Source organism: Prunus mume, linkage group LG3, assembly GCF_029339155.1.
Source record: "Prunus mume cultivar Tortuosa linkage group LG3, ASM2933915v1, whole genome shotgun sequence".
Classification (NCBI taxonomy): Eukaryota; Viridiplantae; Streptophyta; class Magnoliopsida; order Rosales; family Rosaceae; genus Prunus; species Prunus mume.
In genome coordinates, this window is record NC_142700.1 from 5405609 (window position 1) to 5428006 (window position 22398).

The 22398-nt window shown below is 37.3% G+C and overlaps 1 long non-coding RNA gene and 4 pseudogenes across 2 annotated transcripts; 2 read left to right on the forward strand and 3 right to left on the reverse strand.

Annotated features, from left to right (window-relative positions):
* Positions 1 to 1682: 1682 nt before the first annotated feature.
* On the forward strand, positions 1683 to 2184 carry LOC148918504 (uncharacterized). The gene is made up of 2 exons (XR_016125513.1): positions 1683 to 1771; positions 1977 to 2184. It is a non-coding gene; the product is annotated as an uncharacterized LOC148918504 (long non-coding RNA).
* A 2217-nt stretch (positions 2185 to 4401) lies between these two features.
* On the reverse strand, positions 4402 to 5982 carry LOC103325211 (phenylacetaldehyde synthase pseudogene; annotated as a pseudogene).
* A 9323-nt stretch (positions 5983 to 15305) lies between these two features.
* LOC103325212 (phenylacetaldehyde synthase pseudogene) lies at positions 15306 to 16803 on the forward strand (annotated as a pseudogene).
* A 41-nt stretch (positions 16804 to 16844) lies between these two features.
* LOC103325213 (LOB domain-containing protein 10 pseudogene) lies at positions 16845 to 19317 on the reverse strand (annotated as a pseudogene). Its single transcript, XR_016125207.1, has 3 exons — positions 19132 to 19317; positions 17997 to 18874; positions 16845 to 17159 (listed from the first exon to the last, which is right to left on the reverse strand). The product of XR_016125207.1 is annotated as an LOB domain-containing protein 10 pseudogene (transcript).
* Positions 19318 to 20612: 1295 nt separating this feature from the next.
* On the reverse strand, positions 20613 to 22182 carry LOC103325215 (phenylacetaldehyde synthase pseudogene; annotated as a pseudogene).
* Between the last annotated feature and the right edge of the window lie 216 nt (positions 22183 to 22398).

A 22398-nucleotide genomic window follows, 5' to 3' on the forward strand; every position in this document is an offset into this window, starting at 1 on the left:
CAGTCGTAACAACAGATTAAACACAACTAAAAAACTGGTCAAAGACAACGGGCATAAGGATACAAATAAAAAATTGTGCCTTCTTTTTTAATATTAGACACAAATAAATTATTTTTTGTGCTGATTTCTTATAAAACACGAACAATGGTACTAAATTCATGCACATAGGATACGATTTTAACAGTGGGCACGGTCCGGTTCGGTCCGATTTGCAGCTCACACTGAAACCGGAACGATCGTTCATCCGGTCCGATTCGGTCCGATTTTTAAGAAAACAAGAGAGAAACCGGATCAAGCCGAACTGGCTATTTCGGTCCGATTTTCCAGTTTTTCGGTTTGAGCTGGTTCTCTGACAAGTCACATACAAAGTAATAAAGAAAAAGGGAGATCAGTGGAGAATAAGGAAAAATAAAAAATAAAAACTTAAATCTAGTTAAGCAATTTTTACTTCTCTGAACCAAAAAAAATTGATCCAAAATATTTGATATTTGCTTTCATTCTTAGATCGCTCGGCAGCAAAATAACCCTAGATAATCCAATGCTAGGTAAACCAGAAATCATAAACAAAACCCAAAAAAAAAAAATTACAACACACCAGATCTAAGGAAATCGACCAAAAATAAAAAAAATTGAATACAACACCAGATTTCTCCTTGCATGAGACTCTGATGCTTGAATATAGTCTTAGGATCTTCATTACCAGCGAATGAAGAAGGCTCCATAGTAAGAACCATTTCATCTTCTTCATCAAATCAGAGAGAGAGAGAGAGAGAGAGAGAGAGAGAGAGAGAGAGAGAGCAAGAGTGAAGTTGCAGAAAAGGAAAAAAAAAAGGGCATAGAGAAAGAGAGAGTGAAGTCGCAGAGAAGAAGGAAAAAAAAAAAGGCATAGAGAAAGAGAGAGTGAAGTCGCAGAGAAGAAGAAAAAAAAAAGGAATGGGGGGACAGAGAGAAGTCGCAGAGAAAAGAAAAAAGAAGAAAAGAAAAGGGAAAAGAAAAAGATGAGAGAGAAAGAAGTATCAGAGAAGAAGAAGAAAGAAGAAAAGAAAAGGGAAAGGAGCGGAGAGAAAGAGAGAAGTCGCAGAGAGAAGAATGAAGAAAAGAAAACAAAAGGGGAAGGTGGGGAGAGAGAGAGAGAGAGAGAAAGAGAGAGAGAGAAAAGAAAGCTGAAAAGAAAGACTGAAAAGAGTGAAAAGAGTGGGATAAAACAACAACCACTTCCGTGTTTTGTTGACTTTTTAGTCAACTCGATTTTTTCTGGTTTTTTTGCATCCGGTTTGGTTCGGTTTTCCGATTTTCCGGTTTATATGCCCACCCCTAATGGGCACAAAAAATCGTGGCACAGTAGTTAAATATTTATTATTTGATACTTTTTTTTAAGGAAAAGTAAGTGATTATTTAAATAGACACAAAAAATTTGACATACCAAACATAAAAATCATTTTGTGTACAACAATTTATAAAAATTTAAAGGTGTAGTAATTTCTTTAATATATTTTTTTTCAAAGCGAAGTTTAAATTTAAAACATTGACTCCCCCCAAAAAAAAAGCAGTTTAAAACCGGTCTCCCCCTAATTATTTTGTTTATATATATATATATATATATATATATTTCTGTTTTGTGTTTTACACGTCTCTCTCTCTCTCTCTCTCTCTCTCTCTCTCTCTCTCACTTATCGTTCCCTCTATAACCAGCCCCCTCTTCCTCTTCCTCTCCTCACTTATTTTCTTCCTCTTCTTTATTCGTTCTTTGGTTCCATATCATATATGGCGGGTAAGAATTTGTTTCTATTTTTTTTTCAAAAGAAGTTTTTGCCATTTTATTTATATCATAAATCTGGGATATTTATACCATTTAAACTCTACTACTATTACTATTAATAGTTTTTTTAAAAAATATTTTTCTTTTTATCCATACCATTGTTGGCTTACTTAGATCTGTATTTTTTGTGTTTTGAATGTGATTATCTGCTAATTAGGTATGGAGTTTTTTCCTTTGTTTGTCTGCTCTTGAAATTGAAGGCTCAAAGCATGAGCTAAGGTTGAAGGTGTGATTTTTTTTTTTTTTTTTATAACTCTTTAGTTGTATTGAAATATTGTCTCCTACAATTTTAATTTGATTTTTTTTTTGGGTGTATGTGAAGGTTTGATGAAGACGCATAACTTTTATTTAGGTTTGATTTTTCTGATGGGTTGTTCATAGAAAATACACAACCGTTTAAAGTAGGTGGCGGTGGTGCTCAGAGAGAGAGAGAGAGAGAGAGAGAGAGGGTGGTTTAGGTTTTTTTTGGCAATCAAATTTTTTTTCTTCATAAATAAATACTTTGGGCACATGTGAATAATTGCTGTGCATGTATAAAAGTGAAATCGGATGCAGCAGTCAATGTGTCAGAACAACCACTTCCGTGCTCAAAAGTATTGAGCATAGGACACGGAAAAAGTAAATTTGTGCTTAATAAACAATGGAAACTCTTATACAGGAAATCGACCAATTTGTTGTGGTTGCACTGTGGCTATTAATAAAGAGCACAAATAATTGTGCCTTTTACACTAAAGAGCACAAATAATATGGGTGCCTAAAGCCTGATTGTAACAATCCGGTCCTTAATTAATATTTAATTATTAATTAATTCCAATAAAAGACCGCTAGAATATTTTATTAGTTTAAAAGTTGACTTTTTGACTAAGAAGGAATTTGGAAATTTTAGTTATACTGTTGCGTAGAGCGCGACGAAACGAGTCCGTAGACACGTAGTGGACTTAAATAGGAGTTGTAATAAAGGAGTTACGATTAAAAGAAGTTCAGTGGCATAACCGTAAATATATCGAACTTCAGTTTATATAAACCCATAAATTTCTGAATTCAGGGGCACGACCAGCCAAATTTGAGAGCTGTTTTCTCTCAGCTCCGACCTCCGATTCCGGCAAGACCAGTGCCAAATGAACCACGCAATCCTCTTCCAGCCCCAACCCTTCACCTCCTCGATCCGCGCCACAGTCTCCGGAAACAACCACGAAACAGGCGGTGCTTGATTTTGACAGAACTTCCAACCTTTCGTTCTCTGTCGTCCGGCCACCAAATCGGACGAGTGAGGTATGTTTTTCTAGCTATTTTTCATGCTCTAGCTGCTGGTTGGGTAGGATTTCAGAAATTTCAAGCGTAGATAGCTCGATTTACGAGTTAGGTTTCAGCCGGTTTTGAGAGCATAGTTTCGGCCAGTTCCGGCCACTTTTTGGGATATGTTCAAGAACAAAAATTGTTCCAAATGGGGTGTTTTACCTAAGTTAGAAGTTTGGGCTGGCGCTTCGCAGTTTTTCCGGTCGCCGGAAATTGATCGAGCCACCCATGAGCTGCCGGGGCGTGTGGCGGCGAGTGGGCAGATTGGTGGAGATCACATTCAGTTTTAGAATGATCCATGTGTCGTCACGAAAGTGTAGGATTTCGCGGATCTAAATTTGGTTAACATTTGAACCCCTAACGGATCTCGCATCTTGTGTGATTTTCGGGTTCAATAGTTTTGCACTGTTGGATCGTAGCCATTTTCAGATAGGTTAATCTAAACGTTCCCAGGATCGTATATTATTTTACGGATCGTAAAACGGAGTCCCGGATACTCCGGTGAATGCCAACCCTAGAACCAGTTTACAGAAATGCTTCGATTATCGAATGTAAGAAAGAACTACGTGTGGCTTGATCCCTCAGAAGGTTACGTAGGCAGCCTACAATTATCAGCGCAACCATGAGTTAGGGACTTAGGGGCTCAGGGTTTATGTTACTGTTTTGGCATTTTGGTCATTTATGACCCACTGCGGTTACAGTATCGTTTTAAGCGAGTTTCGACCCGGATTCTAAAGTAAAAATTGGGTCAGGTCGTTTCACTGATATTGTAGTAGTGAAACAAAACTTTAACCACTCTAAACAACTCGAGCATTGTCATTCTTTTGTAATATTTGATTTCGAATCGATTTATGATCTTGGCTAATTAAACAAAATTAAATAGGTGGTTTGTACTATTTTAGCTAGCATTCATCAATCTAGTCAGCTAGACAAATTAATACGTCAAAGTAAAGAAAAGCTCTCTAAACCCTAAAGAAACCCTTCGTTTCTCTCTCGTCTCAGACCCTCCCTTCTCCCTTTAGCAACGCTCTATAGATAATTAATAAATCTCAATGTCTAGAATATTTTGTTTAACACATAACAGCAGCACAATTTATTTCAGAAAATTAAAACCACCACAAGAAAAATGACAATAGTACTGATAAAAAATTAAAAACTAGTAAATAATCTAAGTTTGAACCACAATCTCGTTCAAGATGCTTCTATTAACTAGTTTCATCCAAATGGAACTCGAAATAGAGTTAGAGCATCTCCAACAACCTCTTCAACCAAGATTGCAACCCAATTTTGTCGCCAAAGACATTAGTTGACATGGAATTGGCATCATATTAATTAATACATGGTGGATGGAGAATGGCATCTGCATGCTCTTGCACCACCTTCCAAGCCATGCCTACGTGCTTTTCCTCAGTCAGAGTTGTTCCAATTGCACACCGCAACACATAGATGCCTCCAACCATAGCATGGGTCATGAACACCCGACCCGACCCATTGATCGCCTCCAGCAACTTGCAATTCACTTCGTTTACACATTTTTCATAATTTGCAGTTGGATAATTAGCCTTACTAATTGCTGATGGCGAAACCCTAAAACACACCAAAGAGAACTTCCTAGGCACCACAACCTCAAATCTTTTGTCCATCTCCACAAGCCCTTCAAAAAACTTAGCCATTTTCACATCGCTCCTAATGAAGTTCCTAAGGTTGTTCACCCCATAGCTTCTAAGCACAAGCCATAGTTTGATGGCCCTGAACCTCCTGCTCAAGGCTATTTGCCAGTCCTTGTAGTCCACCACTTGCTTCGAATCTGTGGCCTTGTTCCTCAGATACTCCGGATTTGTCGAAAGTGAGCTTACCAAAGCACTTGGATTCTTAACCCAGAGGCAACAACAGTCGAGGTTTGCGAAGAGCCATTTGTGGGGATTGAGGCTGAATGAATCTGCACCCTCAACGCCATCGATAAAAGGTCGAAACTCAGGACAAATGCAGGCACTTCCAGCATATGCCGCGTCCACATGAACCCACATGCCGTGTTCTTTTGCCACGTCGCAAAGTGGCCCCAATGGATCAACGGCTGTTACTGCAGTTGTTCCAATTGTGGCACAAAGAAACAATGGGACAAGCCCAGCTTCTATGTCTGAACAAACAGTCGACTTTAGCATCTCAGGTGAAAGTGCAAATGATGTTGATTTTGTGGTCTCTATGGCCCTGAAATTCTTTGGGTGAATCCCAACAATTTGGGAGGCTTTTTGAAGCGTGCTATGTGTTTGATCTGATCCATACACAACTAGCTTCCCAATATTCTCTCTACCAATTTGGCTTAGCATTTTATCCCTGGCGGCTGCCATGGTACAAACAATGGCCTCACAAGTGGTGCCTTGCAATACACCGCCCTCGTTGCCAGAGAAGAGGAAAGAGTTGGGAAGTTTGAGCATATCTCCAAGCCAATCCATGACAATGGTTTCGAGCTCAGTTGCAGCTGGGGATGCAATCCAATTGAACCCCACAACATTGAAACCAGTGGTGAGCATTTCGCCGAGGAACCCTGCTGTGCTGATAGTTGCAGGGAAGTAGGCAAAGTGGTTAGGGCTTTGCCAATGTGTTAGGCCAGGGACAATGTGATCTTGAACATCTTGGAGGATGGTTTCAATGGGTTCAGGGTTGTATGGAGCAGATTCTGGCAAGCGTTCTTTGAGATAGCCAGGTTGGACTTGGCTTAGAACTGGGTGTTTCTCTATGTTTTGGTAATAATCAGCAATGAAATCTACCATCATGTGGCCTTGTCTTCTGAACTCCACAAGGTCCAGAGGGCCAGACGTGAAGGCAGAATTGTTTTCTTGTGGAGGCTCGAATTTGAGGCTTCCCATTTGGATGAAACTAGTTAACTGGGAAGAGTACTGAAATTGAAAATGGTTGTTGATGAGTTGAGTTTTCCACTTGGAATCGAGGTTTTATATACGAGTGTTGTGTGGAATTCCTGTGTTGGTTTGGTGTGGTATTAATGCCTACTTGTGCCTTGTGGCACCACTAGACGATTCGTCGGTCCCACTAATTGTTTTGCTTCACTGCTAGCCATTATGCAAAATCGTACCAATCATTAGTTGTTGTCTTATTGTCTGTCCTTTGTCATATTAAATTGGATACCGACCAGTCACTGCACCATTACATTGATGGCTCATTACTCTATATTTAGCGCAGAAGTTCGACAAGTTAAATACCAAGATTATGACCCACAACTAATGTGCTGAAGCAGTAGTTAATCCACCGTCACAAGTAATGGTTGTTGAGATGTCAATTTTCTTAGGGAAAACGTGACTCTCTACATGGGACATTGATTTTATTCTCTCCCTTCCTATCTCTCTTCACATATCTTCCTCGTGCCCAAATTACAAGATTTGGGCTTGATTTCAGGCACATTAATGCTAAAAGACCAATTCCACAGGCATACAGCTACTAGGAGAGGAAGCATTTGCCCCACCTTAAAAGGCCACATGTTCAAATTCCTTTACCAATATGTTCAAATCCCTTTGTCCTAAACTTTTAAGATTTAAGAAGGACGAGACGTGTCTCGTTTCCTCTCACTAAACAATGTCACTGTCTATTCTTGCTAGCCTTGTCCTCACCCCTCACCTTTCACATGTTGGAATTTTAAAAAGGTTTTAAAAATTTAACCGTTCTATTTACTTAATTATTTTGACTGTTTTATTTTATTTATTGTGAGGGTTATAAATATTTAATATTCAGGTTTTATTTATATATTGAATGCCTTAATTTTCTTGTTGGTGAAGGTTGCATGTTATTGGATACCTATAAAAGGCCACTCCTCCTTCACATTTGAACATTCATTATACACTATCAGAATATCACATACCACAATCACCACCACAACTAATTCTCTCATTTTCTACTTTTATATATATTATCTACTTTATATTATTATTTTGGCAATGGTTATGTGACTTGGATATCTATATCCATTTATGAACGTGCTCATAGTGGATCTTAAGTTTGTGTACAAGGGGTCATATCTTGGAGTCTTGTAGACCGTCAGACCTGCACGTAGGGAGACTACAAAGGCTTTAGAACATCGTCGTTGACGTGCTTCACCGTATCAAACTTACCTTCTTACTTATTAGTTATTTTGTTTTACTTACCTATTATTTTGTTTTCTTCTATTTCATTGTACCTTAAAAGTTTTCCAATTTGTTTATAAGTTATTTATAATATAAAGGTTTTTGTATTTGGCTTTATGGAAAAGGAAAACCATATTTTTCATAACAATCTAAAGCCTTTGTAGGTTAAAATTATTTTCTTTCCATACTGCTGTAATTCTTTGTAGTTTACAATTGTTACAATTGCATATCTATATTTATGTAAGCTTTTGACGGCAATATGTTTGTCCCTGTTAAAATCTATTTAATTTTATTCATTAAAGGCATTTGGTAAGAGGCATGTCGGTTTGAAATTGCTAGCGTGATTATTTGAATATTCTATTTAAACAACCAAATAAGTTCCCAGCCTTTTGTCAAAGAACCGTTTATCCATGAGTTTCAGAGCTCTATCCAAATATTTATTATTATTATTATTAGTTTGTTGGTTAAACATAATTATCGGTTTGTATAATTTTGAGGAAATTTTTTTAGTTGCATCTTTGTCGTGCAGTGGTATATATATTGCAAAGTTCGTTTTGTACATTTGAAACCATATATATTGCACAGTTCGTTTTTGTTGTTCGGGATATTTTAATTGCTGACTTTATTCCAATAGTGTTAATATATCAATGCTCTAATCATATTATTGCTGATTTTGGATATCAATTATCTTTGGTTTTGGAAAATGGATCAAATTACGTTATGTGTGGTGTCTTTCGAGTATTTTATATAAATATACATATATATTGCACTAACGATTGTGTTCAAGGTTTATCTTATTTATGGGAATAGAGATTTACGTGATTTTCAAGTGGGAGTTATGATGGAATCAATATATCAGGGGTCCAATATCATACACCGCGAGATAAGTGCTACCCATTAATACTTTATCTTATGCAAGTTTGAACATTGCCATAAATATGTGATTCCAAAAAATTAACTCAGTTTGAATTTTGTGAAATAAGACAATACAGAAACTTAACATTTTCAAATTTTAATTAAATAAATTAATAACTTGAAATGGAAATGGAAATCTACTTCATGATCTTATCTACACGGTCCTTTTGTTCTTTACAAATCAGAGTTTGTATTGTGTCTGTTTATTGTTTTATTTCCTTACCGTATTATTGTTGGTAACACACTTTCACTGCACGTTTTCAAAATCCAAACTTTAAAGTCTAACTTAACAAAACTGTTAAAACAATAATATTAAACTATTTGCCAAGTTGGTTTGCACGTTTTGGAAGAGATTTAAAAATCAAATTTTAATTGCTAGACAAAAGCAACCAACCAATTAATTACAAAATCATTTTAAAGTTAGAATCTTAATAATGTTAATAGTATTCAAAAGCCAATTAATTACCATTGAAATAAAAACAAATTGAAGTGAGCTACGTTTTCCTAAGTTATTTTTTGTTTTAAATAGCTTGTATTGTTTCATTACCAATTACTCATTAATCAATTTACATGGAAACATCCAATGCTAAACAGTTGAAGTGTTTTAAAACCGAAACGTTGAAGTGTTTCAAAATCGTTGAGTCTAAACATTTTGGAAAAAGCAAAAGGAGGTGGAGAGAAAAATTTTAAAAGAAGCAAAAATGGACAAAAATGTCCTTATTTATTTTTAGATTTCCTAAGGAATCCAATACATTTGCATGTCTTTGATTTGAAAGTTGAGTGGTTTTTTTGTCTTTTGAAAAAGCTTTGGCTTTTTCCAAAAGTGAAAATTTTTTTATGTCTAAAACCTAAAAAACCTTTTGTTTTAATTGAAAGTTCAAAGCAAGTATATATATATTTATATAAAAATTTCAGTTCTGGTATTAATTGTTATATTAATTCTTTAGTATTCAATTGCGTCAGTTTTGGTATTAATTGTTTGAATATAAAATCTAATATTGCATCAGTTTTAGTATTCAATTGTTATATTGATTTTTTTATTTCATTTATAGCTATTAATTTTTGTGAAAACGGGCAGAGAGTTTATTGCAAGTTTTATTGAGCCTAATTATTCTTTATTTTGATGGCTGTCATTACTCCGAACATTCAACTCAAAACCAATTAGCAATAATAAATTTAGCCAAACTGGGTTCTACAAGCCAATAAATTGTCCGATATGATACCATGCTAAAGTTAGGGCATTCAACCTAAACTTGCAGATCTCCTTTGATCTAAATATGAGGCTTAGAAGTCTCCACCTGGGATTTTATATTCTACAAAACCCCTCATATATATATATATATATAACCATTCTGATTTCACTAAGTGGAAGGAACTCAATAGTACTCTTATTTCCTACTCTTCCAAATTCCAATCTCAGTCCTTGCTGTGTGTTTCTCATTTCCAACATTACATCCAAATGGGTAGCCTAAATTTCGACCATCCGCAAGAAAACAACTCTGCCCGCATGTCTGGCCCTCTGGACCTTGTGGAGTTGAGAAGACAAGTGTTAGAGTTTGAGTGGGAAAAGAGTTTCCTACCCTCTTTATAAGAGTAGGGACACAATAAATATTTAAGTTTGATAACTTCAGATAACTTCTGTTAGTTTGAAATTCAAAGTTCAGACATATTTGTTCAAGGGGTGTCTTAGGCTTATTTAAATAGCCAAACGTACAGAGAACAAAACCAAGTTTTGAAACCCAATACATCTCACACAACACTGAAAAACCATTGAGAATATCCATATTGTAGTTCGCCAGATACCAAAATTCAAGTGCTAGAATTTTGGTTTTGATAGTTGTATCCTGATGGACAATCGTCTGCAGAACCACAAGCACAGGAGTGAGGGCGAAATACTGTCTAAGGACATAGCAAATCTGCTAGCCTCTATCAGCTCTGCAAGTTAGTATTTCTGGTTTAATACAAACTCTTGTATATGTAATTTTTCTGTTGTTATATATTAATTCATTTAAAAGCCTTATATATATATATATACACACACACACATATATATATATATATTCTGTTATATTATACAAGTTACTAATTGTTTCCAACATTCTTAGACAGTATGAATATGGAACAATCAGGGAAGAACTCTCATTCCGAGAAGCCTTAAAAATTCAAGGGAGAGGATTTCAACTATTGGCAGCAGAAAATGTTGTTTTATTTAACAACATTGAATTTGGCTAATGTTGTGACAGAGACTGTACCTAAGGCAGAGGGAGACAATATTCATGCAGAGACTTTGAATGTAATTTCTGCTTGGCAATACAATGATTTCCTCTGTAGAAATTACATTCTCAATGCCTTGGATGATTCACTGTATGATGTATATGCAGTTTTCACAACAGCCAAAGAACTGTGGGAGTCATTGGAGAAGAAATATAAAACAGAAGATGCTGGGTCAATGAACTGTGTTGTTGGCAAATTTCTAGCCTTCAAAATGATGGACTCCAAGCCTGTTGTCAATCAAGTGGAAGACCTCCAAAAGATCATTCATGATATTCTTGCATAAGGCATGAAAATAAGTGATTCTTTCCAAGTGGCATCTATTATAGAAAAACTTCCTCCATCTTGGAAAGACTTTAAGAGTTATCTCAAGCGTAAAAGAAAGGAGATGACTCTTGAAGATCCGATTTTAAGGTTGCGGATTGAAGAGGATAACAGAATAAGTGAGAAGAAATGAGTGGTTTCAAATATGGAAGCCAAGGCAAATATAGTTGAGAGCAATCCTTTAAAGCAGAAATCTAATTCCCAGACAAATAAGAAGTTTACAAAGAAATTTGTACCAGCGGCTAAAGGGAATGATTTCAATAAGATAAAATGTAGTTGTTGGGTTTATGGGAAACCAGGTCATAGAGCAGAAGAATGTCGCCATAGAAGGGACCACAATCCTGCAAATTCAAACAACCAGCCCAGGAACAATCACGCAAATGTTACAGAAGCTGAAGATGCATTGGTTGCAGTAGTTTCTGAGACAAATATGGTCTCAAATTTTTCTGATTGGTGGATAGACACTGGAGCCATTCGCCATATTTGTTGTGATAGAGCAATGTTCTCTACTTACCAGAAAATAGATGGTGATGAGCACTTATACATGGGAAATTCTTCTGCATCTATAGTAATGGGAAAGGGCAAAGTGTTTCTGAAGTTTACCTCTGTAAAAGTACTAACCCTCCTAGATGTGCTACATGTGCCAGAAATTCGAAAGAATTTGGTTTCTGGTCCACTTCTTAGCAATAAGGGATTCAAACTAGTGTTTGAGTCTAACAAATTTGTATTGACTAAGGGGGGAATGTTTGTAGGCAAAGACTATCTTGCTGATGGATTGTTTAAACTCAATGTATCTGCCAATCTTATTAATAATAATATGAATAAGGCTTTATATTGTTCACTCATCTAGTTTATGGCATGCTAGATTAGGTCATGTGAATTTTCGTTCTTTATATAGGATGTGTAATTTAGGTTTGCTGCCCAAGTTTGGTTTTATTTCAAACAATAAATGTGAAACTTGCATAGAGTCAAAATTTGCAAGACAAAAACTCTGTACCTGAAAAGTCCAATGAGTTGTTGGGATTGATTCATAGTGATTTGTATACTTAATACATAGCAAGGATGAAGCCTTGGATATGTTTAAGACATATAAGGCAGAAGTTGAAAATCAACTTAACAGAAAAATAAAAATATTAAGGTCAGATAGAGGAGGGGAATATGAATCCACTGCTTTTGCTAAATTCTGTGCATTACATGGAATTGTTCATCAAACAACAGCACCATACACACCACAATAGAATGGTGTTGCTGAAAGAAAAAATAGAACATTTAAAGATATGATAAATTCCATGTTAAACAGTTCAGGGGCTCCATACAATCTATGGGGTGAAGCCTTACTTACTGCAAATGTGATATTGAATCGAATCCCACAAAAGAAGACTAATAAGTGTCCATATGAAGTTTGGAAAGGGAGATTGCCCACTTATAAAATTCTAAAAGTGTGGGGTTGTCCCTTTGCCAAAACGAACCAAACTTGGACCAAAAACAATTGACTGTGTTTTTATTGGTTTAGCATCTAATAGTGCTGCATATAGATTTTTAGTTTTTAAATATGAGGTTTCAGACATACATGCAAACACTATCTTAGAATCTGTTGATGCTGTATTTTATGAAGACATATATCCATATAAACAAGATAGGTCCTTTACAACAAAAAGGAGACCAAGTGATTACCATTCGAAAGAGAATGATGATGTTTTAATCCAACTTCATCTAGTTTGTCTGCAAATGAGGCAGAGCCTAGAAGAAGTAAAAGAACTAAGGTTCCAAAGAATTATGGATCGGATTTCTTGACATTTATGACTGAAACTGAGCCACAAACTTATAAAGAGGCCATGGCTAGTCCAAAAGCTCTTTTTTGGAAGGAAGCAATCAACAGTGAAGTTGAATCCATTTTACAAAATAATACATGGGAATTGGTGAACTTGCCACCTGGTAACAAACCAATTGGGTATAAGTGGATTTTCAAGAAGAAATTAAAACCTGATGGTACAATCGATAAATATAACGCTCGTTTAGTAGCAAAAGGTTACCGTAAAAAAGAAGGGTTGGATTTCTTTGACACCTATTCTCCTGTAACGAGAATAACATCTATACGAATGTTGATTGCTATAGCTGCAGTTTACAACATGGAAATGCATCAAATGGATGTAAAAACTGCATTTCTAAATGGAGACTTAGAAGAAGAAATATATATGGAGCAATCAGAAGGTTTTGTGGTTGAAGGTCAAGAAAATAAATTATGTAGACTTGTCAAATCCTTGTATGGATTAAAACAAGCACCCAAGCAGTGGCATAAAAAATTTGATCATACGATGCTGAAACATGGTTTCAAAATAAATGAATGTGACAAATGTTTTTACATTAAAACACATAACAATGCATGTTCCATAGTATGTCTGTATGTGGATGATATGCTCATCATGGGAACTAATAAGGATATAATTAATTCAACAAAGAAAATGTTAAATTCAAGCTTTGATATGAAAGACTTGGGTCTTGCTAATGTGATTCTTGGTATAAAAGTCAAGAGAAATTCATATGGCTATATCCTTTCACAGTGTCACTATATAGAGACAACACTACGAAAGTTTGGTCAATATGATTGCAAACATGCCGTTACGACATTTGATGCCAACTGCAAACTAAAAAAACATGTTGGAGATGCTATATTACAACATGAATATTCCCAAGTTATTGGGAGTTTAATGTACATTATGAATTGTACAAGACCGGATATAGCATATTCAATGAGTCGGCTAAGTAAGTATACTAGCAATCCTGGATGTGATCATTGGGATGCCTTAATTAGAGTGTTAAGGTATTTAAAATACACTTTGAGTCATGGATTGCATTATACTAAATATCCTCCAGTATTGGAAGGATATAGTGATGCTAACTGGATCTCCAACAATACTGAAACTAAATCCACAAGTGGATATGTGTTTACATTATGAGGAGAAGCAGTGGCTTGGAAATCTTCTAAGTAAACATGCATAGCCCGATCGACGATGGAATCGGAATTCATTGCCTTAGACAAGGCAGGAAAAGAAGCAGAATGGCTGAGGAATTTTTTAGAAGATATTCCGATATGGCCTAAGCCTGTAACAACAATTTGTATACATTGTGATAGTACAACAGCTCAATCAAGAGCTAAAAACAGTGTATATAATGGAAAGTCTAGGCATATTAGACGAAGGCATAATACAATAAAGTAATTGCTCTCTAGTGGAATAATTTCCATTGACTATATAAAGTCAAAAGAGAATCTTGCGGATCCGCTTACTAAAGGTTTATCAAGAGAGCAAATAAAATTTACATCGAGGGGAATGGGGCTACAGCCAACAGAATAAATGATTTAGCTTGATGGAAACCTAACCTAACTGATTGGAGATCCCATGGTCTAGGTTCAATACGCAAACTGGTTAGGTATAAATCAAGTTGTTGACACACTATATGTCGCATTCCTATGGTGGAAGAGTGTGTTGTCTGCTGAAGTTTTTTAGGGTACTTATGTTTAATGACACTAATTACTTGTATTTAAGGGGAATATGGCAGACTATTCCCAAGTTGGTGTCACCTATATGAGAGTAAATGTGGAGTCGCATTTATGAGAATTATATGGCTACATTCTCTAAAGCTCTTATGAATCCAGGATCTATTCAGGACCAAAATGAACAAAAATGTATGAATGCACAGTGTGTCTAGATATGACATATGTGATACTTGTTGTCTTGGTATACTGGTTTGGTGAACAGTTCAAGATTGGATATCCACTATGTCACCTTGTATATCCGATAAGTATTCACTAAGGTAGGTTCAAGTCCAAAAGACACCTCTCCTGATGTATGTTACATCTAACACGTATTCTCAATGGTTACACATAGGCTTACTTTTCCCACTCAAATGTGGGGTATTGTTAGAGTTTGAGTTTGAGTGGGAAAAGAGTTTCCTACACTCTTTATAAGAGTATGGATCTTTCACTATAATAAACACAATTGGGTTTTTCTGAAGTGGGCTTTGGACTTGTTGGCCTTATTTAAATTAAATATATATTTATATATTTAAGTTTGATAACTTCAGATAACTTCTGTTAGTTTGAAATTCAAAGTTCAGACAGACAGATATGTCCAAGGGGTGTCTTAGGCTTATTTAAATAGCCAAACGTACAGAGAACAAAACCAACTTTTGAAACCCAATACATCTCACACAACACTGAAAAACCATTGAGAGTATCCATACTAAAGTTCGCCAGATACCGAAATTCAAGTGCTAGAATTTTGGTTTTGATAGTTGTATCATGGTAGACAGTCGTCTGCAGAACCACAAGCACAGGAGTGGGGGCGAAATACTGTCTAAGGACATAGCAAATCTGCTAGCCTCTATCATCCCTACAAGTCAGTATTTTTGGTTTAATACAAACTCTTGTATTTGTAATTTTTCTATTGTTATATATTAATTCATTTAAAAGCCTTATATATATATATATATATATATATATATATTCTGTTATATTATAGAAGTTACTGATTGTTTCCAACAGTTGAGAAGACAAGGCCACATGATGATAGGTTTCGTTACTGACTATTACCAAAACATAGAGAAACACCCAGTTCTTAGCCAAGTCCAACCAGGCTATCTCAAACAACGCTTGCCAGAATCTGCCCCATACAACCCTGAACCCATTGAAACCATCCTCCGAGACGTGCAGGATCACATTGTCCCTGGCCTAACACATTGGCAAAGCCCTAACCACTTTGCCTACTTCCCTGCAACTATCAGCACCGCAGGGTTTCTTGGATAAATGCTCACCACTTGCTTCAATGTTGTGGGCTTCAACTGGATGGCATTCCCAGCTGCAACTGAACTCGAAACCATTGTCATGGATTGGCTTGGAGATATGCTCAAACTTCCCAACACTTTCCTCTTCTCCGGCACCGACGGCGGTGTGTTGCATGGAAGTACTCATGAGTCTGTCGTTTGCACCATGGCAGCTGCCAGGGACCAAATCCTGAGCCGAATTGGTGAAGAGAATATAGGGAAACTTGTGGCGTACGGCTCTGATCAAACACATAGCGTGATTCAGAAAGTGTCCCAAATTGTTGGGATCCCATCAAAGAACTTCCGGGCCATCGAGACCACAATAACATCATCCTTTTACACTGTCCCATGAAACCCTACGGTTGACTGTTTGTTCAGACATGGAAGCTGGGTTGGTTCCATTCTATCTATGCGCCACCGTGGGAACAACCGCAAACACAGCCGCCGATCAGCTGGGGCCACTCTGCGACGTGGCAAAAGATTACGGCATGTGGGTTCATGTGGACGCTGCATATGCCGGAAGTGCTTGCATGCAAATTCGTTCAGCCTCAGTGCGCAGAAATGGTTCTTTACAGCTCTCGACTGTTGTTGCCTTTGGGTTAAGAATCCGAGTGCGTTGACAAAATCAATGTCAACGGATCTTGAGGTGTTGAGGAACAAGGCCAGCGAGTGGTGGACTTCAAAGATTGGCAAATAGCCCTAACCCAGAGGTTCCGGGCCATCAAGCTATGGCTTGTGATCAGGAGCTACGGGGTGGCTAATCTTAGGAACTTCCTCAGAAGCCATGTGAAGATGGCGAAGCTTTTCGAAGGGCTTGTGAGGAAGGACTAAAGGTTTGAGGTTGTGGTGCCTAGGAATTTTGCTTTGGTGTGTTTTAGGATTTCACCTTCCGCAATTAGTAAGGCTAATCGAACTCCAAGCGATGAGAAATGTGTAAACGAAGTGAATTGCAAGTTGCTGGAGGCGATCAATGGGTCGGGTTAGGCGTACATGTCTCATGCTGTAATTGGAGGGATGTATGTGTTGCGTTGTGCCATTGGAGCAAGTCTCACTGAGGAAAAGCACGAGGCCATGGCTTGGAAGGTGGTGCAAGAACATGTAGATGCCATCCTCTCCCTCACCATGTATTAACACATGCTGAGGGAGAGGATGACATTTGTACATAGTGAGGGAGATAACTTTCAAAATCCTTCAAAACTTTTCAAGGATTTTGAATTATGGGGTTCAAATTATTAGTAGGCGATAACGTTCCTTGTAACATTTTGTTTGAAGATGGCCAAAGCTCCATCCACAATATATTCAAATAAATTAGAACAATAACGAAAATATATAAATTGGAAAGAGGAAAAAAGAGCCTATTGAGACACATAAGGCTCTAAAGAGTTCCAAGGTCTCGAGTAAACTTAAATATGGCTGTACGAAAATGAAAGAGGATACAAAAGGAATAGAAAAGTGTTTGCTCAACGATTAATTAGCATAAACTTTACTTTTCAATCACATCACATCTTCATTAAATCTCATACATGGATTTCTCTCTTTCATTATGTATCTTCATCCTTGTACTGGACATACAAATTAAACTGCAAAGAAAGGAGGAAACATATAGGAAAAATTCGTTAAATTGGTTGCGATAGTGTTAAGTTATGTACAGAAAATTCATATAGTTTCATGCAATCAGTTACATAGAGCTCCAATTTTCCCACAGGCCATCTTTTTTTCTTCTTTATTATTCCTTTAATCACGCGTATGCCATAAGAATGAAACTAGATTCACCAAATGTAACAAGAGAGACTGTTAATGTCGAAGAAGGGGGGCCAGCATCAAAAGGGTGCAAGAGTATAAATAGACATCAAAATAGTAGTGAATGTTTGAGAAACTTGGCCAAGAGAGTATCGGCTTTCCGATTATGAATGTTTGAGAGAAAGTTGAGAGCATCTAGATCATGACACAAATTAGATCTGATAATAAGTTATCATGATTGGTTTTGTGTTCCTGTTCACAACATATATCAGAGACTGCTAATTTATATATTCACAAAATGAAAAAAACCCAATTACAACTTTATTCATTGACAAATTCAAAACACAGAATTCAGCAATATACTTCGTGAGTTCAGAAACTAACTGTAGACCACAATAAATTAATACCAAGAAAGAGAGACTCTTCTCTCAGAAAAAGTAAATAGAAGAGGTATCTAAAGAACTTATTTCACACATGCAATCAATAAAATCCATACAGAAATGGTGCACATATATACCTTCAAATAAATGAGAAAGGAGAGAAATTTTAGCACACTAGGGATCATGAATCCAAATCACTTAATACAATTAGCAAAACCAGAAGAGAAACATCAAAAAGGGAAAATATAAACACACATTCAATTAATAAAATAAGTTAGAAACTAGCGTTCTACATACCAAGGATGGGAACTCCTTTATTGAAGAAGGCAGGCAGGAGATGCTCAACTCTCCTCCCCTTCCGATTTCAGCTGTGATTGCTGGGCCTGGTGTGGCTGGAGCATGAGTTGAGCCTGAAGCTGATAGTCAAGAGAATGCTGATGATGTGCAGCAGCAGCAGCTGCTTGCTGTGGTTGAATCTGGTGGTTATAAGGGTTATTGTCAAAGCCGCCACCCAAACCCAAAGAACCAGCTGACACCACACCATTAGTACCAGCAGCTGCATGCATCTGATTAAACCCATTACCAGTAACTGAATTTGCTCCCGCCGCATCCATCCCATTCACATTATACCTCACAAGCTCTTGCTGATGAGCCTCGAACAATTGTTGTTGTTGTTGCATCAGCTGTCCTCCGCCGCAACCATGTTGGGGCGGAGGACAATTGGAAATCCCCAACATAGGCATAGACGCATTTAAGTCTGTTTGTTGGGAAGGATGAAAAACTGGTATCATCAATGCCTGAGGGCCAATGTAGGCAGATAAGTCCTTCTTGGCATTGTAGAGATCAGTCTGGATTTGCTTGAGCTTGCCCTGGAGAATTGAGATGAAACCCACACAGCCGTACACTGGGTCCCTGAGGCGGGCCTCTGCCTCATAGGCCAATGAAGTCACAGCGTCTTCGCGGTGGGCTGTGTTGAGTTCATTCAGGATCTTGGCGACGTTGCTCGCGCCATAAACCCGGTGGACGTTTGCGAATTTCTGAGGCTGGTCAGGTGGGAAATAGGGTGCGAACACGCATTCTTGCGTGCATTTTCGCCGTAGAAACTTGCACGCAGCACAAGGTGAGTGAGTGTTTGATGACATTTTTTTTGTTGGTCCTTAATTTTTCACGATAAACTGACATGAGAAATTAAAACAGGAATAAAAATGAGTTATCGCTGTTCAAGAATTTACCACAGAAAAGATAAAATGGAAAATGCAAGAGAATTAATCAAAACCTAATTAACCCTGATTTTGATCCATTTCTTGATCCGTCATTCTTTACCGAATGATGAAAATAGTGTAGAGCACTAAAGAGAAATTCTGAGCGTTAATTTGAGAAAACCCTAACCCTAACCCTAGCTATGAAGCAGCAGAGAGGAATTAATAAATACCCTAATAGATAGATGGGCGAAGCGATCAGAAGGTCAGTGTGTCCACCATTTGAAACTTGCTTTGCCGTGTTGGTCTGGTTGGTCTTTGGATGAGAGGAAACTAACAGCAAATTATATTAGAAGGAGTGTTTAAACTTAAAGAGAGTGAAGAGGGGAAGAGAGAGAGAGAGAGAGAGAGAGAGAGAGAGAGAGCGAGAGAGTTTTTTTTATTTACTTTTTGCTTTATAACTGTGAAAATAAACATGGCTAATTATCTCAGTCTATATGAAGTATGTAGGTGTGCAATGTATGGTATATTAATATATGAGGCATATATACCATATATATTCCGAGGTCGACGAGAAGTGGTCAATATCATAGCATACTTAATAAGGTAACCCAAAGTCTAAGTTTAAATCGTCTCTCCCTTTGAATTTATTCAAGTATTTAGATTAAAATTGAGATAATGAAAAAAGTACATAGATTAAAGTATGTTCGCGTTATTAAAACGTCAAAGGTGGGGAGAATATAAGTGAAAAAGACGCTTCTCTTTTCTATTCATAAAATGCATTTTGGAGTACGATGATAGGTTAAAGAGATAACTATATAAGAAACTATTTCAATAAACAGAAAGCATGTAAAATTCCATAAATTATATATACACAGAGATAGAAATGAATTTTAATGCAATTATCAGTTGGTATTTTATTGGATGTTTCTCGAAGGTACTTATACTTATCATTATTCTAAGTTGTTAGATGAATATTACAAACAGAAACAGAGTGGCATTTAGCATTTAATACTAACGGATAATCGCGATGCACATAAGTCATATATGTGTTTTTCTGTTCATTATTAAACCACATAAGTAAATCAACAAAAAGATTAATGAATTTAATTAGTCATAACAACAGATTAAACAAAACTTTAACCACTCTTAACAACTCGAGCATTGTCATTCTTCTGTAATTTGATTTTGAATCGATTTATGGTCTTGGCTAATTAAACAAAATTAAATAAGTGGTTTGTACTAATCTAGCTAATATTCATCAATCTAGTCAGCTAGACAAATTAATACGTCAAAGTACAGAAAAGCTCTCTAAACCCTAAAGAAACCCTTCGTTTCTCTCTCGTCTCAGACCCTCCCTTCTCCTTTCTCTTCAAGTACGGCGTTATAAGGGTAAAGAAACCTTCACCAACCCTTTATAGATAATTAATAAATCTCAATTTCTAGAATATTTTGTTTAACACATATCAGCAGCAAAATTTATTTCAGAAAATTAAAACCACCACAAGAAAAATGACAATAGTACTGATAAAAAATTAAAAACTAGTAAATAATCTAAGTTTGAACCACAATCTCGTTCAAGATGCTCTTATTTAAAAGTTACTGTATGGAACTGAAAATAGAGTTAGAGCACCTCCAACAACCTCTTCAACCAAAACTGCAACCCAATTTTGTCGCCAAAGACATTACTAGACATGGAATTGGCATCAATTAATTAATACATGGTGGATGGAGAATGGCAATTAATACATGGTGGATGGAGAATGGCATCTGCATGCTCTTGCACCACCTTCCAAGCCATGCCTACGTGCTTTTCCTCAGTCAGAGTTGTTCCAATTGCACACCGCAACACATAGATGCCTCCAACCATAGCATGGGTCATGAACACCCGACCCAACCCATTGATCGCCTCCAGCAACTTGCAATTCACTTCGTTTACACATTTTTCATAATTTGCAGTTGGATAATTAGCCTTACTAATTGCTAATGGCGAAACCCTAAAACACCCCGAAGAGAACTTCCTAGGTACCACAACCTCAAACCTTTTGTCCATCTCCACAAGCCCTTCAAAAAACTTAGCCATTTTCACATCGCTCCTAATGAAGTTCCTAAGGTTGTTCACCCCATAGCTTCTAAGCACAAGCCATAGTTTGATGGCCCTGAACCTCCTGCTCAAGGCTATTTGCCAGTCCTTGTAGTCCACCACTTGCTTCGAATCCATGGCCTTGTTCCTCAGATACTCTGGATTTGTCGAAAGTGAGTTACCAAAGCACTTGGATTCTTAACCCAGAGGCAACAACAGTCGAGGTTTGCGAAGAGCCATTTGTGCGGACTGAGGCTGAATGAATCTGCACCCTCAACGCCATCGATAAAAGGTCGAAACTCATGACAAAGGCGGGCACTTCCAGCATATGCAGCGTCCACATGAACCCACATGCTGTGTTCTTTTGCCACGTCGCAAAGTGGCCCCAATGGATCAACGACTATTACTGCAGTTGTTCCAATTGTGGCACAAAGAAACAATGGGACAAGCCCAAGTTCTATGTCTGAACAAACAATCAACTTTAGAACCTCAGGTGAAAGTGCAAATGATGTTGATTTTGTGGTCTCTATGGCCCTGAAATTCTTTGGGTGAATCCCAACAATTTAGGAGGCTTTTTGAAGCGTGCTATGTGTTTGATCTGATCCATACACAACTAGCTTCCCAATATTCTCTCTACCAATTTGGCTTAGCATGTTATCCCTAGCGGCTGCCATGGTACAAACAATGGCCTCACAAGTAGTGCCTTGCAACACACCGCCCCTGTTGCCAGAGAAGAGGAAAGAGTTGGGAAGTTTGAGCATATCTCCAAGCCAATCCATGACAATGGTTTCGAGCCCAGTTGCAGCTGGGGATGCAATCCAATTGAACCCCCACAACATTGAAACCAGTGGTGAGCATTTCGCCGAGGAACCCTGCGGTGCTGATAGTTGCAGGGAAGTAGGCAAAGTGGTTAGGGCTTTGCCAACGTGTTAGGCCAGGGACAATGTGATCTTGAACATATCTTGGAGGATGGTTTCAATGGGTTCAGGGTTGTATGGAGCAGATTCTGGCAAGCGTTCTTTGAGATAGCCAGGTTGGACGACTTGGCTTAGAACTGGGTGTTTCTCTATGTTTTGGTAATAATCAGCAATGAAATCTACCATCATGTGGCCTTGTCTTCTGAACTCCACAAGGTCCAGAGGGCCAGACGTGTCGGCAGAATTGTTTTCTTGTGGAGGGGCTCGAATTTGAGGCTTCCCATTTGGATGAAACTAGTTGGAAGAGAGTATTTAAATTGCAAGAGAACCTGGCTCAGATACCATGTCAAACAAAGTATGGCAAATATTCAGTTATGCTAATATTTGCTCATCTTTTATTCTTCTCCAATATAAAGGTATTTATATAAGTACAAAGATGTGTTAACCCTAAATAAAATAGGAATTATATCTAAATTACAATAGGAAATAAATCTAAATTA